This window comes from Chinchilla lanigera, unplaced genomic scaffold, assembly GCF_000276665.1.
Source record: "Chinchilla lanigera isolate Chin_1 unplaced genomic scaffold, ChiLan1.0 scaffold00076, whole genome shotgun sequence".
In the NCBI taxonomy this organism is placed as follows: domain Eukaryota; kingdom Metazoa; phylum Chordata; class Mammalia; order Rodentia; family Chinchillidae; genus Chinchilla; species Chinchilla lanigera.
This window is the reverse complement of record NW_004955477.1, coordinates 5,065,905-5,084,235: the sequence shown is the minus strand read 5'-3', so window position 1 is coordinate 5,084,235 and position 18,331 is coordinate 5,065,905. Positions and strand designations below refer to the sequence as shown.

Below are 18,331 nucleotides of genomic sequence, written 5' to 3'. Positions count from 1 at the left end.
CCTGGCAAGTGCGAGGTCGTGAGTTCTATTCCTGGTACTGCAAAACAAAACAAAACAAAACAAAACAAAACAAAAGAATAATAATAATAACAAAATCAGAAAGGGGAGAAAGGAGGAAGGGCCAACCTCAAGACTAGAAGAAACATCCTAGTTATAACAACCATACTCAGTGTGTGCCCTGTTTAGATACTGAATTGAACAAACTAGAGAAAATATAGGTCAACATTTTCTAAGGGGGTAATAGTTTGTTATAGTGGTGTTTAAGAGTTTCTTATTTTTGAGATATAAGTGAAGTATTTATGAATGATGACATGTCTGAAATTTCTTCAAAATAATGAAAAAGAAGGCTGGTATGATAAATATTAGCTTAGCCATGGTTGATAGTGGTTGAAGTGAAATAATGTTATAAGATGAAAGGCAGTTGTTATCTTACTTTTTACATGTATGAAATATTCCATAATACAAATTTAATAAAAATAAAAACAAAAACCCATTTGGATTAAACACCCCTGGAGAAACAGATACACACTGCTTTCAACAAAAACAATGAAAGATGAAAAATAGTGGAATAATTATTTGCTGAGATGATGAATGAAATGAACTTCCAGTATCAAATTTTAAATCTGAAATCTTCTCCAAAACAGAAGTCAAATCAAAGACATTTGCAGACAATTAGGAGAGAATTCAAAACCCAGATGTTCCTGAAGCATAGAAGTAAAGGATCACCAGTAGAAAGTCAGAGACACATAAAGAGTCTTCTTTCACTTGCTTTCCATGGACAGGATGAGATAGAGCCCTGCACTGTGATTTACATGGAGAATGCAGGAAAGGTGGAGAGAATAGGCACGCTGGTGCCAAGTCTGGTGGGATACTGACTGGAAAAGGGCGTGTCAGGACTCCACTCACTAATTAGAGGGAAACACCTGTCTTGGCTTCTAAAGGATGATGTGAAGGCAGGAATTTGTACCTAGGCTCACAGGAGCCCAGTGATATCAATTCAAGGAACGATCTACTTAGAACGTCTCATTGAGCCCAGGTGGAAGTCCTTCAGGTGATTCCTTGTTAGAAAGCCACCATCTTACAGGTAACATATTCTGGAGTACCATGGTAGGCTGGCTGACACACACTCATTTAAGAGCATCCTCAAGTCCCCCAAGTCCCTCCATGCTGCCCTGACAGCAGCTTTATAAAGACCACCAGTATCCAGAGGGCTACATGACCTTAGTGGATGGATGGCACCCTTTGCATTCGTCACTTTCTTGACTCAGTTCCTTGCTAAGGAGATAAAGGAATATTTGGGATCCCAAAACGGTGTTCCTCTCCATCTTCCACATTAGAGGTAAAACAGGGCTGAGAATAGGCTGTGCCACACCAATTATGCCATCAAAGCCTACAAAGGGAAAATATGGGGCTACACTGGAAAGTTTTCTGTGAAACTGTCAGCAATGGTCATTTTGGGACAATGAGCCACTTTCCTTTTCATCTTCCATAATACAGATGGACTGCCTATGCAAAACAAAGCAGCATGTACACAGAGTATGAAATTCAGCACTACAGGATGTGCATATTTTATAATAAGCTCTGATGCAAATCCAGTCTGAACTTGAAAAAACTACTTTTGACAGATTTCATGAAATTTCTAAATTTTATCTGGTAGAACAATGAGTTAGACTATTAAAGAAAAACCCAAGGGGCTGGGGATTTAGCTCAGTGGCAAAGCGCCTGCCTGGCAAGTGCAAGGTCGTGAGTTCGGTTCCCGGTACCAGAGAAAAACCAAAAAAAAAAGAAAAACCCAAAAAGGAATAATGAAGGAGAACTGGCTATCAGGTATTTAATCCACAGCATAAAGCAGTCTTAATGTGGTCCTAACTCAAGAATTATTGGTTATACTGTTAGAACAACAGACTGCCTGGAATGTTAATGTTATTTCAAAAATATAATTGAAACAATCACTTTTAAACTATGGAGAAGGATCACTTCATAATTAGTACAGCAATAAATCACTGAAATTTAAAGTCAGTTCTGATATATTAATCACCAAGAATCAAATTCAAAAATCAATTCAAATTAAAAGTTTAAATGTAAGATGATAAAATAGTAAAATGTGAAACTGAGTACTAAATTTGCTGAGAGACAATGCAATTCTGGAGAAATCATAAAGAAGATGATGGAGATTTATAAATTAAAATTTGTATGTGGCAAAACAAAAGTGAATTTTAGAAAACCATATCCAAATGAGATGTTAAACATCAACACCGAAAAATATTTGTGGAAATATGAACTAAGTTAATAAGAGTGTTATACAAAATACTAATAGATTTCTTAAGAAGCAATATTAAAATTCAACAGATCAATGGGCAGAGGATGCAAACAGTTTCAAAGAAGAAACTGCAGTATGCAGGAAAATGGGTGAGAAATGTTTTATTTTGCAAATAATTGAAGAAGTGCAAATTTAATTAATTCAAGATACAGGAACTATTAACAAAACTTTCCTGGCTTAAGGTAACACAGTGGTTCTTTGCATGAACTTAATTCTTTCTATGATTCCGGCCACAGAATTTGTTTCACAATTCGAACGAATTAACTGTGGAAAGAACTAAGTTCATGAACGTTGGTACCACTGTATTGGAATCTGATAAGGACACAATAAAATTAGTAAAAATCTTTTTGGAAACCACTTTGACAATGTATGTCAAGCCCCAATACTCTGACTTCTGGGAATGAATCCTAGGAAATAACTCAAAAATATGAACCCTATGCATAAGTACATCTACTACAATGTTATCTATAACAAATACAGCTGGAGAGCAGCCAAGTGGTAAAAAATGAGAGAGTATGCCGGCAAATGATGGTGAATCCACTGGATAGACTCCTAGACAGCCAGCAAAAAGTTCGTAATGAGAACTCGGCAGTAACAAGGAAAAACGCTCATGGTACACTGTTAAGGGAAAGCAGCACGAAGATGATATTATACTAGGGTTATAAGAAAGTAAATTATGTATGGAAATAGATTTGCAGGAAACCAAACAAAAGAGTTACATAGTGGCAGGACTGTATATGGATATTTCACTCTTTAATTTTTCAGACTAGGTATAGGATGTTCTACTCCTTCTCTAATTAAATAATACATTGAAGGAGAATGCTATTCGGTGCTCCTCTTCCCTGCGAGGCTGGAGGAGGCAGTGTGCCTTCTGGAAGCTTCTGTAACTTCCATGGGAAGAAATCAGGTCAAGTTGCAAAGCTGGGCTCAGCTGCATCCAGAACTGCACCAGGCCCACTGGCTTGCTTTGCTTGGCTATGCAGTACACTCCTCTCCCTTGTCTGATCTACTAGTTCCAACAGTTGTTGCTCATGGCAGACCAAGAACCTACCAGTTCCACTCCAGAGCAGAGCAGGAATGTGGAGGCACAGATGTGAGAGGAAAGCGATGATTTATTAATTCAAGGCAGCTGAGTGACACCTCAGTGCTAAGCTGCAGGAGCCCTGAAGGACTCCTTCAGGAGACAAGCAAAGGGCTCTGCACCCCAACCCAACACTCCCATCTTTGCCAAACAGCTCCCTAGGAATGTCCTGCTTTTCTGCCACATTATAAACTTGCAGGACACACAGATTTTCTGTGGAGAACTTTCTTAAAGAGTTCACCATTCATGTGTTTTTATGCAGAAGGAGGCAAGAGGGTATAGAAAGAGTTGGGAAAGCTTCTGATTACCTGCTGCCCCTGTGGCAGCTGCCCACCACCACTGGGCAGACTGCTTGGTCATCATTTTCCTTATAAAAAAGTCTTCCATTAAGAAATAACAACTACAATACACCAGAAATCACCAGAATAGAGCTTGCTCTCAGGAACAAGCTGCAGTAAAGAGAATAGGGAGCCAAATGAATCTTGTCTGCTAAAGAGGTAAAGAAAGGTACAAGACAGGGAAGAGCATGAAAAAGTGACGGGAGAGCACGGTGTGTGGCAGAAAGGGAGGCAAGTGTAGCTTTTCTTGGGTGCCCTTTCTGTGTGCTTCGCTTACTCTTTCAAAATTAATCCCTGCAACAATTTCGACCATTATTTCCTCCTGGGCAGATCACCATCTGGTGGCCAAAGTCTCAATGTTTCTGAGAACAATTGTGCTGCAAATAGGCTGGTGCATGATACCTTACAAAGCATAAGACTAGGAAAATGAGCCTTGTCTCAGGCTAGCAGAAAACCACCCCACTACATCATGGGACCACAGAACTTCATTCAAGTCAGCTTGTCTGGGCCTCTGGCTTTTTCCATAGGGAAAAAAATACAGGAGAAAGCCCAAAAAGTCACTGTAGCTAAACACAAAGTTCCTACAGGCCCAGAAACTGTGAGGTTTCTCTGACCTTACGTGCTGATGAACAGAACATCACGGGAAGCTGAAATGACAGCAGTTATTTTCAGTTGATTTCACCAACCCCAGGATCAGGATCTCAGTTAGTAAGAAAGCTCCTTAGGATTTTCATCATAAACTTCATTTGTTTCCACTGAGTCATGCAAAAGGCAGCAACAGTTGAAACTTATTCTCCTACTAAAATCTCAACTAGGTTTTAAAATAATCTATACACTTAAAATGGGCAAAATTCAGTAAATGTGTATTATACCTCAATAAAACCGATGAAATACGAAAGTTAATTAAATAGAGACTAGAGCGAACTCTTTTGAATAGTGATGCTGTTTTAAGAAACAATTCTTTACTTCTTTGGAAGAGAAAGCTTTCCCTTTCCCTTTAGGTTTCACAAAGAGACCTCTAAAACAAAAGAGAAAGAGAAGGAGAAAGGAAAGAGAGAAAACAATGAAAAAAATCCAGGAAGGAAAGGAAAAAATGTTACAACCATTCCAACATTAATTATGTCTATTTATGCCACATTCAACTTCACTTATTCTAACCAAATCTAAAGATGGCACTGGTCTTTGATGGGTAAAAGCCCTATAACTATCAAAAAAATAAAGTCATGCTGATTTTATTTTGGTCCATATCATGGTTTGGTAAGATTTAACAGGTGTGGAAAAGTCCAGAATTGATTAAGAATTTAGCTAATTAGATTCTAACTCAGTTGTCTCAAGGAAGATATTATAACATTTTTCCTGGGCAACTCAAACATAGGAAAGCCAGCCCCACTGAGGACTGCATGGTGTTGCTTTGTCAGAAAGGGAAAGTGTTTGTCAGTTCCCTTATCAAATTTCCATAAGAACTTCCTACAGTAAAATTGTCTCCCTGGGCAGTTTCAGGGGTGGGAAGGGAAAGGGGGAGAGAGGAGAGCAGGCAATCATGGTACACCAAAAACGTATTCTGGGAACATTTTTGAGTTTGTACTTTGGGGCCTTTTCCTATACTTTCATATATGGGAGAAGCAAGAAGAACCATGGTTAGCTTGAAAGGCAGGAAAACGGACCCCAAAGATGCCCTTGTTGTACACCCCGGGAGCCGTGATTCTCTTATACTACATGCGGGGACAGCAAGGTTGCTAATAAGCTGACCTGGAGATCAGGAGGGAATCTTGGCATTTCCAAGTGGTTCCAATAAAATCATAGTGGTCCTTACCAAAAAAGAGGAAGGAGAGTCAGCGTTAGAGTGAAATAGTGAGAAAGATTTGAGCAGTAGTTCTGGCCTTGATGATGGATAAGGAAGAAATGCAGAGAGCTTCTAGGTGCTGGGAAGATAAAAAAAAAAAAAAAAAGGATTTTTCTCTGAGATCTTCTAGAAAGAATGTGGCAACTGAAACCTTCATTTTGCCTATGAGACCATCTTGGACTTCTGACCCCCAGAACTGTAGGGAATAAATTTATGTTGTTTCAAGCCACTGAGCTTGGGATAATTTGTTACAGCAATGACAAGAAACTAGTATAACTGCTTTCACCAAGTGAGAAATAATTTCATGGCTCCTAGTGTACATCCTAAGTTTGCCATGAAGAGCTGCTGTGATCTGGCCTGAGAAACCTCCAAGGAGGCATCCTGTTAAATTCTGCAGCCCCTCTCTTCAAACATCCTGAGTTACCAACTGCTTCCATGAGAGAGGCTATGATGAACCGCTGGGTATTTCCACACACACCTCCCCTAAGTCACAGAGACGAACCCCTCGACCTGTGCCCGTCCAATCCCAGTATCAGGACTGCAGTGTAGCTCAGTAATGGAGCATGTATATAGTTTGCACAAGGCCCTGGGTTCAATCCCCAGCACTGAAAAGAAAAACATCCTGTTCTGTTTAAAGCCCACATCCCAGATCAACTTTACCTGACGCTTCCCCTCAGGGCCTATGTCAGGGGACTCTGTACATATACCTTCAAACTGTTCCACAAAACAATCTCAAAAGTAACATATTATCACGGACCCACAGGGCATTTAGTCCTCCTCATCCCTGTATCCCCAGCCTCATGCACAAGACCATGGGTCCCAAAAGTGCCAAGTCAGCATCTACTCATCTAAATCAGCACTTGCCCTATTTATTTGGTTGTCAACATATCCTGTCTGGGTGGACAATCTAGTTCTTGAGATAAGGTTAGAGCTATGTCCACAGAATGAGCTCCAGGTAAGCCGAGGATGGTGGTGCACACTTATAATCTCAGCACTTGGGAGGCTGAGGCAGGAGGATTGCCATGAGTCTGAAGCCAACCTGGACTACATAGTGAGTTCAAGACCAACCTGAACTACATGGGGAGACCCTACATAGCAAGCTCCAGGTACCTTCTGGCAACCTCTGACTACCATGGATTCTTGAGGTTCCATCCTCAGCAATGCTCACAAAGCACTGGGTCAGGAGATGAAGAGAAACCTAGCCCTGACTAAGTGGGGAGAGCTTCTCTAGGACACCATGTGCCTGTGAAGTGTCAACAACTCAGTCCATGGGAAACATAGATACAGGCCAGCATCTCCCTCCTCATTCTTACAGGAGTATGTCCCTGAATGTTCCTCTAAGAGAATCAAGAACCATCCTATTACAGATTACTCCAAGCAAAGACTGTCTTTACCTGCAGGTTCTCCAGTATTACTGTGTGTGCTTATGCAGACTAAACTCTGGATCATTTTCTCAACAAGCCACAAAACTACTCGAGACCATGACAATTTGCTATGCCATGGCTCAACAAGCTAATCCTTCTTTTTTGCTAAAGTCCTACCAATTATGACTTTGGCAATACATTTCAGGAAAGCTACAGCTTTATGAATTTGTTTCTTGAAGGATGTTAAAACAAATCCACTTTTCAGTTTAAAAATAAAACTGTATCAGGTGGCATCCATCTCCAGCCACACTCAAAACACCAAGACTTTTCTCCTTTACAAACCAAACAAGGAAACCAAAGGCAGTTATTTAAAACAAATACTTGCTAAATGGAAGTATATTAAATATGGCTTCACTACGAATTCCAAGGGAGTAACTTGCTAAACAGCGTTGCTGCTTTTGTACCTCAAGAAAGAAAATATGAACCAGGAGAATGAAGCGATTTTCAGTTCTTTGCACTCTTTTACAAATGCAAGAGCTGAATATATTCTTGATTTTCCCCCACTTGGAGTGAAAAAATGAAAAGAAAAGGAGATATCTCCAATGATAAACCAGTATAGCCATCAATGGTGGTATCAAACCACTCAGACAATGTTGAGGATTGATGTCATTTTGCACTTCTAGTACAAGCTAACATAATTTGCCTCTGCAGCCATTGATTTCTGATCTACACCCTGAATTCTCTGATGTCAGAGTGCTTAGCAAGAGGCTAAGTGCCTACAAGAACAATGAACAAATTGTCAAATTTGTCCCCAGCAGTGTCAAGGATGAGTGAATCCCCTTCATTCTGCCCTTCAATTTTCCAGGTGCCTGAAAGCTGTCTGAATGCAAGGTGATGAGAATGAGCGAATACCATGCTGTGTGAAATGTATGATATTTTTGTCTAAGTAAAAAAAAAAAAAAAGCTCACTAGCAGGGCATTTTACTCAAAGAACAAAGGTTTCTCTCTTTTTTAAAAAGTAAAAATATGTGGAATGAATTTCCAAAACCACAAAAGTTTCTTTAAAAATGAATGTGTTCTCAAAGTATGACATTTGATTCAGTTCTAAGGTCAATGTCTTAGAACTCTATTATATGAAGATATGAAAAAGCTATCATAGTGAGTGAATGAGAAATGACGGAATAAAATAAATATTGCTATTGCATGTGATAATCCATTATAAATTACCATGCTCTCATATTCTTCCTGAGTGAATAAGGGTGGGGAAGGGAACTGTGACTGTCGAAGTCAGTTGTAGTCCAACAAAAGCCTGGGCTTGAGTGTACTAAGCTGGGGGCTTGTGTTCTCTACCATTTCCGAAGCACAGAATAAAACAGTGAGGACATATCCAACAGTGAACAACATATTTATCTGAATCTGAGTCCTGTATTTATCCGTAAACCTGTATCCAAATGATAAAGCATTGAGATTGGAATAGATACTCCACATCAAAAGAACACAGGAAAAAATGTTTGCCCATGGAATTACAGCACTGGATGATCTTATGCCTCTATGTCTTTCCCACTAATCACTGCTAAATGGGTAAAGAAGGTACAATAGAGGTAAAAAATAAACAAACAAACAAACACAAAAAAACTGGAGATAAATGGAGACAAAGGAAGCCTTGGACCTTACAGCCTGGCAAAAATAATTCATCTCCGTTTCATTAGGTCTTGAGACACTGTGGAGGCTAAGAAGTCATTAGCTAGGTCAGCCCCCTCAGCCGTAAAATGATCATGTGATACAAATAAAGGGTGTGGCTTGGATTAAAGGCTCAGTAATTATTAAATACTTTGATTACAAATTTGATTAATGTTGATGACAATCTGTGTGAAATCCACCTATAAATCTAACAATTTCTGTTTAAACTGTTTTTAGGCAACAGGAATGCTATTGTACTGTGAAGAAGCCATGTGTGTGAATTCATACCTCTTCCTGAGAAAGACAGTGCTGGAAATTACTAAGTAAATACAGAGAAGAAAGGACAAAACCTGTTGACTCACCTATCCTCTCTTCTCCTCCCTGCCAGCCAGGGAGTCAGCAGGTGCTGGCTCAATATCCTAGGGTTAAGGAAGACTATAAATCTTTAAAGTTAAATTAGCCTTCTTTTATAATTCTCTGAGTTGTCACCTCAAACTCTCTCACCCTTGTCTAATTCTCCCTCAGATTATCAGGGTAAGAGATAGTGGAAAAGAAAGAACAAAACCTAGTCTATTGTATTCTACTTCTGGTCCTTTATTGTCCCGTCCTGTCCCGTCGCCCTCCCCCCAAGCTTACAAAATTTTGGTCTTACTTTCTGAGGATCTGGGAGTTCCCAACCTGCCACATTGGAGAGGAGATAATGAATAATAGCAAGCACCACAGCTGCACAATTAACAGAACTGTACTTTGTGCTAATTTAAATATGTGGGTGGATTTTGGAGAAAGATAAATACAATGGAGTTAAGGTCTCTTCCTTCTAAAAAGTAAGTATGCTGCACTAAGAGACACCTACATATAAAATTGTTTATAGCTAGCACTGACCAATGAGAATCTAACTTTTCATTTTGATTTTTTTTTTAACCCATATAGTAATGACACCATGAGGTTCCATTGAATAGCTATCTAGCTCTATGCCTGAAAACAACATACATACACGTGAACTATATGTACACACTATGTGTATCTTCCCTGTTTGGTTCACAGCAATTAAATTGGACGTTATTATTACCTTATTTACTGAAATAATATATATGATAAGACATGGCTATGAAAAGAAAGTTGACTTTTACTTGAAAATGAACTCAAAAGCTTTGAAAAGATTAAAAAGATGACTCACTTTAAAAGCTGCTGTCAACTCAGATGGGTGTGAGACAACTAGGAGAGTCATAAAAGTCTGAACGAGTTCAAATTTCCTTTGCGTTTGTCGTTAGTTCATGTTTGACTTTAAAAGGTACCAAAATTAGGTCTTGTAGATGTTTGAACCAAAAACGCATGTAAAACGCTCATGATATTAACCAGCTTTCTCACTGGTGGGACAAAATGCCTGACACACAACTTAAAGAAAGAGATGGCTTATTTTGGCTCACAGTTCCAGAAATGTCAGTCCCTGACTATCTGGCTCTAAGCCAGGAATACTGTGGAAAAGTGTGTGGCCAGGCACAGTTGCTCACCTCATGGCAGCCAGGAAGCAGACCGCAGGAGAAAGGAGCCAATAATGTGCTAGAAGCACCCTCCAAAGACATGCCTGCAGTGACCTGCCTCCCCCAGTGGGGCCCTGCCTCCTCACAGCACATTTAGCACAACCAACAGATTAATCAACTCATGAGCACAGGGCCCGTGACCCAGTCACCTCACCAGGACTCTCCTAACCCAGTCAAATTGACAATCTTGACTGATGGTCACACGTACGCTAAGTCAAATCAGTAAACAGGGAAGAACAACTCGACAAATAAGTGTACACCATGAAATGGACATCCATTGACATATAAATCAGAACAAAGTGTGCAAGATATATATGGATAATTTCTAAGTTTTACACAGAACAAGCCCTTGCAGCTTTTATTATTCCAAGAGCTTTATCTTTGATTTAGCCTTCTGACTTGGTGCTTGTGCCCTCAGCACTCTCACTATGATTTTCTGCTCTTCAAAAAGGAGAGTGCGCTTGATCCTGTCGCGGCCACACTTGGCACACATGGAGCTACCTTAAGCCCTGCTGACGCGCTTCTTCGTTTTAGACAATCTCATAAGAACTTTAGGCTGCACAGCATAAACCCCTCGAAGTCTGCCTGGGAACACACCGCATGCAGATTTGGGGGCCTTCCCAACCTTCTTGGTACGGAGGTACACAATTCTATTCCCTGGGATTCCAGACAGCCTAGTTTTGTTAGAGGCCGTGTTGTAGGAAAGACTACAACAGTATGTTACACATTGGACCACTGTGAAAGCCTCTCGGTACCATCTCTGGAAGAGGCTATAACATTTTTAGTAACTTCCACCTTATCAAACTTGTTTGACTATGAACCAATAAAGAATATGATTATTATTATTATTGTTATTTGTCTTTTTGAGACAGGGTCTTGTTATGCAGTTCAGGCTGGCCTTGAGCTCACTTTGTAGCCCAGGCTGGTCTCGAATGTACAACGATCCTCCTGCCTCAGCCTCCCAAGTGCTGGGATTACAGGCATGCGCCACCACGCCCAGCTGTATATGATTTTATACAGTATTATAAATGCAGAAATCTTTAAAATTCAAAAGGTCGTTAGAATCACCCATGGTCAAAAGATATTTCTGGACTAACGTTCTTTTTTGAAAGGAAAACTAAACATGTACCAGTTGAGGTTAGCTCTCCACAGACTAAGGGATTCCTGAGACAGGATTCCCGTCTCAGGAATCCCTTAGTCATGGCTGCCCCAACTAGCCCTAATATTTCCAGCTGGACCAGAGAGATGAGGCACTTCTTCTATATGAATGTGATCAGAAAGATGTATCTAGTCTATTAGCTTTCCCAGCTTTGTGCACACTGACCGGCTGCTCACTGGCCCCGGAGACATTCATCTTATGTCTTTGAGGAACTGTGAAGGTGAAGTCAGCAATAGGAAATGGCCCATAACACTTACCATGTGATTTCTAAATTCCCTTAAAGCATGCTTCAGTAGAGGAACTGGAGATAAAGTAGTCACACGGAGACCAAAGATTAATTGGGATAATGTAAGAAGGATTTGATTTTCAAACTTTTGCTGCATCCAAGACTGCCCAGATCTGAGAAAGCCCAGACCAGAGGTGTACAGTCTATACTTCTAAACAAATTGAAAGGGATGGAGACCTTCCTGTCTGAAATAAATCCTAGGTAAGACCTGAAATATCCACGAGCAAAGGTGCATCCTGAGCGTCTGCTCTGTCGTCCATAAGGAGTGGAGGGTGAGGGAGACAAGAGACATGGCGTACAAGAAAAGGAACATGAGCCCAGGTCCTCCAGAAATTTTGAATAGAGACAGGAGAGGAGCAGCAACAATGCAGATGGTAGGGAGATGACAGAGCATCACAGAACTGGGATCTAAAGGCAGAGAACTGGCAGCTGGACACTTCATGCTGCCCCACTGCCAAAAAGGAATGTCCCTAAGCTCTGTGCAAACGAAGCAGAGAAGCTGCAGAATGGCGATGCGACTTGGACAGAAGTCAACTCCCTAGTGGGCTCTGGCCCCCCATCCTAGTCCAGCCTCTCTTGGAGCCAGGCAGCCATGATGCACCTGCATGGGAAGAAGTCTGGATAGCTATTTTGAGAGACCAGAGGGTTTTGATGGCTAATAGGGTTTGTTGAAGCTTAAAAGACAAGATCTATCTAGAAATATTCACAGGAGGATGACTTCGCAGGAGCTATTTAAAGCAATATATCGTTTTAGACTTGTGTACATGGGAGGCCCCTCCTGGCCATTATGTAACAAAGTAGCAGGAGTCTCAGGGCCCTCACTCCCAGGCTGTCCTCTGTGAGGGACACGGAGGGAAATATGGCATGGGGTAACGTTAGCATGAGCATGTTGTGCAGATACACCATAATCTAAAGCTACATTCTTCACCTCTTTTTGCTAATGACCTGGCTGCATACTTGAGCAAACAGACACCACACAGGATTTTTTTTTCTCATTACCTAAGCACCTCTACACACATGTACCTTCTTTCTTCTTCTCTTCTGTCATATGGATGGGTTATCCTTGTTCCTATCCAGGCCAGCCCTTCCCATCCATCCCTTCCCTCTGGACTACTGTGCTCCCATTTCCCTGCACCCATCATCTGCTTCTCCCTTCACCAGATTAGTCCCTAAGTAAACATGAAGTATATAAAAACTGTCTTGCTAGCGAATTCCCTGCAGCCCTCCTTCCTCTAACTCCAAGCACCATAGTCAGTGAGCTCACTTTCCCTGTTCTACATTCTCTGTGACCCACAGCGCAATGGCTTCTCCAGGGGGACTGCTCTGGTCAACATCAGCACTGACCCTTAAGCCGCCACACCCTCTGGTCCACTTTTCTGTTAATTTTCAGCCCTCTCTTAGGAACTCACCATTGTCTTTCCTGATTTTATTCCCATTATTGGCTGTGCTCTTTGTCTCCTTTGCTGACTTACCTTCAACTGTTAAGCCCCTGAGGCCTCCGCCACCTGTCTCTGCTTCTTTGCCTACACTCCATCCCCAGGTGGTCCTGTACCATCATCTAAATGCTAATGACACACAGAATTGTATCTTCCAACCTGCCCTTTCTTCTGTCTGAACTGAGCCTTCAATCTCCAGTTGCTACCTAAACTTCTCTACCTGGCTGTCTCCTGGGCCCTGGTAATTAACTAGGCCATGCTTTCTCAATGGGATAATGTCTCCTGGAAGCGGGTGCAGATTGGTTCTTGGGGAGGGGGCAGCAAAAACATTTTAGATATCATACCGCTTGTGGCCCTCCAAAGTACATCCTACTCTACAAAATCTTATTTCTTAGTATTTAATTTCTCTTTTTAATTAAATTTTAATTTAATTTAATTCTTCTCCTTAGGAGGGTGATAATGGGGTAAAAGGGTTGAGCTAGGTCACAACAGAGCTTGTGATTACTCTCACCCTGCACAGCTGCTTCTAGATCCCATTAAAAGTTCTACCAATCACTTCCGGCTCAGACCACAAATGGGGAGAGTTTTCTTTAATTGATCACTTCCTTTCACTTTTTGCATCCAGTTTATAAGAGGTCCATTTGGTCCTGCCAGGAAAACATCTCCCAAATCTCCTATTTTTCCCTCTCCCCAAAGACCAGCTCAGCCTACCAGAAAGCCATATCTCGTCTACATTATTGCAAAGGCTTCTGATCAGCCTCCTGGCAGGCATAACAAGTCCTATGCTCTGTGCTCCACACAGAAGCCCAAACAATCTGCAGGAAAACCAATCCAGGGATGCCACCGGTCTGGTTTAGCTTCCAGCACCTTTCCATCTCAAAATCAACCTTGATATTTCAAGAGCAGGCCTTTTCTGTGCCAGGTGGTCCCTCCACACTCCTCCTCAGTCAGGTGTCTGCAGCCCAACACATTATCTATACAGATATGGTTTCTTAAAAAAGCCGAAAAAGCACCCAAATTCATCGTAGAGGCAGAAGATCAATGGCCACCAGAATGTTTCCTTTCTTCATCATTTTGGTCAGCCTGAGAAACTGATGTCATCACACACAGACTACTGGGGAGCCTGCTGTCCAGGAGAGAACACCACCCTAGTTGAATACTGCTCAGAAGTCCCAACCCAAGGAATTACAGGCAGATCATGTTTACCTCCAAGTGTATCTCATAAAAGAGAAACACTCTCTTCTCTTTGAATCCAGCTCTCAGGTTTAATATCAAAAACAAAGAAATGTGTCCACTATTTAGTTTGCTTATTATATTTCATTTCCAAATCATCTACAGGTTAATAGCAAATTAAAAACACCTTCCACTCAATAGGCTGCAGCATCAGATGGGAATGAGATGGTCATTTACTTTAGTCAAGCAATAACATTCAGTTTGAAGAAGCAAATCAAATTCCCGACCCTTAAGTCCAGGGCAGGGCAGGGTAGAGGGAGAGCAGTGAGAAACCAGCTCTGGCCTGGCAGAGATGAGTGGGGGTGGGGATACGTGCTTCAGTAAGGAGAGCAAGGCACAACCTACTAAAGCCCACAGAGCAGCTGGGCACTCCTCAGATGAAGCAAAGGAAGAATCCTGAAAAAGGTATAAAGGACCAATGACCCTTTTGTAAAGCCAACCCTAAGTGGGAGATAGTAGTGATTCAGCCACCACCAAAGGAGCCCAGCCTTACAAAACACTGCTCTCTTCATCTTTTCAAAACCCACTCCCCACCGGTTTACAGTTGAGGAATCCAAGTTGTTCATTTAGGATCCTCTGTTACAGGAAACTTCATTCAGTGTTTTCCCTAGAATACAAAGAATTAGGAGCAAAGTACCACTTGTGTAGCATAATCAGGGAAAAGAGGAAAAGAAGCCCATGTAACCTTCTCCCCAAAGGACAGAAAGCTTATCTGTATCCCAAACCAAGCAATGTCCCTGAGTAAATCAGCAAAGTAGGGGAAAAAAGTCTTTTCTGCCTATGAAAAGTGGATTTGTGTTGAGAAAAATGACAGGTGCTAAGCAGCTACTCATGCAGCCAGACAAAGAAAGTGCTCATGCCCTTGTGGGCATGTTAATATTTATATGTACAAATATGAACAGTTAGCACTGTCCAACTTGTCCTAAGAGCCTGTGTGTCCACAACTCAGAATCAGTGGACCCTGGGTCTGCAGCATGAACAGCAACTTACAGCACTGTCTGTGATAAGCGACAAGAGAAGAAGAGCCTTGTGGCGCCGGGCTTTTGTTTTGGACCATTAGAATCCACTGAACTGAAAAGATCAAGCTGTCAGAGTTCATTTTCTTCCTAAATCAACCAAACTGTAGAATAACACAAAATATTTCACTTTACAACATAATTTGTATCTTCAATTTACTTGCAGCTCTGGGAATTTGACAGGTACAATATTAAGTAAAAACCCTTCTCTGAAGTCTTATTGGAAAGGTTAACCACCAAACAGCAAGCTCCAGCACACAGCAGCTCCCTGCAGCTTATGGACTTGCAGCTACCATGCTGGCCTAAACGAAAAAATATGGATCTCCTTCGTAGGCTCTGGTGGTAAATTTAGAACAACTTGCAATTAAGGAAGTGCACTGGCTACTAACTAGATCATCAAGACCATAAGAGGTATTCTTTGCTCACTGTATAATGACAGTGGGAATTAATTTCTTGTGGACCCAAATATAAAAAGAAAACAGCATTTTATTGCTGAACAACAACTACTACCAAAATATTTCAAGTATTTTATCAATTAATTTTGTGAAAAAGAACATTTCCTATGGATATTCATTCTTTCAGACAGGCAGTTACTTACCACTGTTTTTAACAGCGTCTACTATGTTCAAAGCAAAGTTGCTATACATTGTGCAGGCTTTAAGATGATCAGGAGCGATTTCCCACAAGCAGCAAACCAGACTCATTATAAATGTCCAGAATTCCATACAAAACATAGTAAATGCCATAGAGAAAGTTCTTATGCAAGTAAAAATAGTTAATGTAACACATTTGTTAACATTGTGTGTGAAGAAATTACATTGAATATTATTATAATTCCTTTATATAGTTATCTGAAGATGTACAACATATGTGATTTTAGAATGGAAGCATATCACTCTGTTTTACTAAAAACATTATTCATCTTTAGCAGTGTACTGATAAATAGTGGTATAAATCCATGTTTATTTTCAAAATGATTTCATTATAAAATATGGATTTCATGGAGATACCACCTTGAAAGCAGGTTAAAACTTACTACCTGAAAGTCACTAATGGGTGAGTGGGTGAGTCCATTTGGTTTGTTCTTGCAAGTCTTCAAAAGGAATTTTAAATGTTACCCAACAAAAGAGAAAAATACTCCAGTTACTGAATAATGAAGCACGTCTGCAACACACATACCTGGTCCAAAGTTCTTAGCTAGAACATAGAGGGAGAGAGAAATGGACAAGAAATGGACAGAAGGACTGAGCTGAAGAGAAAATAACAACAATTATTTATCATAAATAAATGAAATAGGTACTCAAGCTAATCAGCTGTCAGGGAAAAGTGACTCTGATATAATTCTACCACATACAATCAGATTGGTTAAAATAAAGGAAAATCTGATGGATTTAATATTACTAAGAATACAGAATGCTTCAGCAACAGGAATACTCTGTGTGTGTGTGTGTGTGTGTGTGTGTGTGTGTGTATGCATGTGTGTGTGTGTGTGCATGCGTGCACGTGCAGAAGGGTAATAAACCACTTTGGACAACAGCACTTTGGATCTTTCTCTGAGGTCTTGTAAAGGAGGATGGCCTGCCCTATGGAAGGTGAAGTTACACAGAACCCATATGAACATGTCAGTGAATGCCTACTTAAAAGAAAGGAGGGAAAGAAAGACAGAAAGGGGAAGGAAGAAATGAAAGAAGGGAGAAAGCGGGGAAGAAAGGGGAAAAGAAGCGAGAAGGGTTCCTCGACAGTGACACTGTTACCAAACTATAGTGTGGTCAATACCACCATGACAACAGGAGTCAGCACTCACTGAGGCCGCCCTGTGCCAAGCTCTTCTCTCGTATTCTCTCACTGTTCCTTCCCAAGGAGTTTTGTGGATGGGGTGACCGCCATAGCCCACATCTCAAGCTCTGGCATCAGACTGACATCAGGAAAATTGAGTTCTAGAGTGTGTTCTGCCGCTCATACCCCTGGGTAATTCACGTAACCTACCAAATTTCAACCTCATCTGCAAATGAAGGACTTGGATAATCTCTAATGAGCTAGGATACAGACAGGACCATAATTTTGTATGTTGGTGCTTCAGAACACAGAGAACTGCATGCCACTGTAGGCTTTTCCGAGTCCCAGCACACCAAAAAGCAATTCCAAATTCTACTTCTGTAAAGACAGTAAGCAACACTGGTTGACTTAATTACCTATAAATAGGTAAAACTTTAATTTGAAGCAAATGATATGTACATATGTATATACAGGATAGCTAATATAGTTGTACTACTGTCTTCTATTGCCCTACAGAATGGAACAGTCAATGATTACTTGTTTGATCAATCTTGCATGTCTCTGTTTTCCTGGGAAACCACTTTGAGGATATCAATAAGTAATATAATAACCATTATTAATTTCATACAACGTTGTCTGTAACTCTGTTTTGTTTGTATTGCTCTTATGCTATTTTGTAAATGGATGTCTGTTAATATGTTTTCCTTCTTTTATTTTTTTAAAAAAAAAAAACTTTATATTATCTCAATACGTGTACAAAATATTTTGAATTTAGAAGGGACTGCCTGTGCTTCTATTACCTATGGCCAGAATTCTCAGATATGAAGAAATCATGATAGAAAATTATCTCCACAGAAATAGAAATGGCCTCACTCGCTGTTTGTTGGACAGTTACTGAAGGTCAGGCTCTATACAAAAAGCTCTGCGCATTAGCTTGTTTATCTCCTACAACACCTCAGCAAGCTCACACTTCTGTCCCAAATTTATAGTGAAGAAGCTACAGCAAAACACAATGAAATTAACAGGCAAGGAAGAGGAGATTTGACCATTCACAATCTCTGGCTTGCTCCAGCTTGCAACCTCTGGCTCAAGGTGGCCTCTGATGGGACAGGTGGAAGCATGCAGCTTCTCCTCATCACAGACTCTGCCTAAGGAGACATGCAGGCTGGAAAATAAGCACCCAGAAGAAATACATGCCACTACTTCTGCACACATTCTTTCTGCCAGGCACTAGGGGTATAGCCCTGCCATCCAAAGT

General features: G+C 40.8%; 1 protein-coding gene and 1 pseudogene across 3 annotated transcripts in view; both read right to left on the bottom strand.

Moving 5' to 3' along the window:
• Dock1 (dedicator of cytokinesis 1) overlaps nt 1–18,331 on the bottom strand; it is a 518,033-nt gene that overhangs the window by 159,577 nt on the left and 340,125 nt on the right. The window lies entirely within an intron of this gene.
• LOC102009279 lies at nt 10,529–11,521 on the bottom strand (annotated as a pseudogene).